At 59.9% G+C, this 675-nt stretch overlaps 1 protein-coding gene across 1 annotated transcript in view; it reads left to right on the forward strand.

The window, feature by feature from the left end:
• Positions 1-675, forward strand: part of LOC113959899 (dystrobrevin beta-like) — a 105,227-nt gene that overhangs the window by 102,108 nt on the left and 2,444 nt on the right. The gene's annotated exons all lie outside the window — the stretch shown is intronic.

Genomic DNA, 675 nt, shown 5'->3' on the forward strand with positions numbered 1-675 from the left:
ATGACTCTGGATCCAGGTGGATGGCTCTGGGTGCAGGTGGATGGCTCCAGGTGCAGGTGGCTCCAGGTGAAGGACCCCCCATGGCACAGGTTTTCCTGAGGGCTCCAGTCACTGTCCCTCTCTCCATCCTCTGCCAGGTGCTGACGTCACGGCCACGGTCCCTTTGCTGTGTGTGTTCAGCTTTCAGGGATGTTTTTCTTCCAGCAAAGGTCACGCACAGAAATGTGTGAGGGGAGGAGGAGGAGCTGCTCTGGGTGCTGTGGGAAATCCAGCTCAGGTGTAGGGATCAGACAGAACCTAAAGTGGGGGGGGGTCACCAGTGAAGTCTCTGAGTGGTGACACCGTCGCCTGCCCAGCCCCTGCCCTCGGTGACCTTGGCTGGACAAGTGTCCAGAATCCCTGTGCCCAATCCCACATGGGCAATGCCATCAGTGTCACTGGAGGCCCCTGTCACCCCTGTCTCCCTGGTCTCCACCCAGACTTTATTTCTGGTGCCAGTGAATCCATGGCACATTCCACAGGAGTGATTCCAGCTGGGAGTGATCACTGTGGCCTCGGGATTTCCCGACCCCCAAGCAGGGTGGGGGTGGAGGGGGATCTGCCGGGATCTGCTCCCCCACCTCGTGCCCCACAAACCCCCACAGAGCCCCACAAACCCCCACAGAACCCCACAAA

This window comes from Corapipo altera, unplaced genomic scaffold (assembly GCF_003945725.1).
Source record: "Corapipo altera isolate COAL_440 unplaced genomic scaffold, ASM394572v1 288, whole genome shotgun sequence".
Classification (NCBI taxonomy): domain Eukaryota; kingdom Metazoa; phylum Chordata; class Aves; order Passeriformes; family Pipridae; genus Corapipo; species Corapipo altera.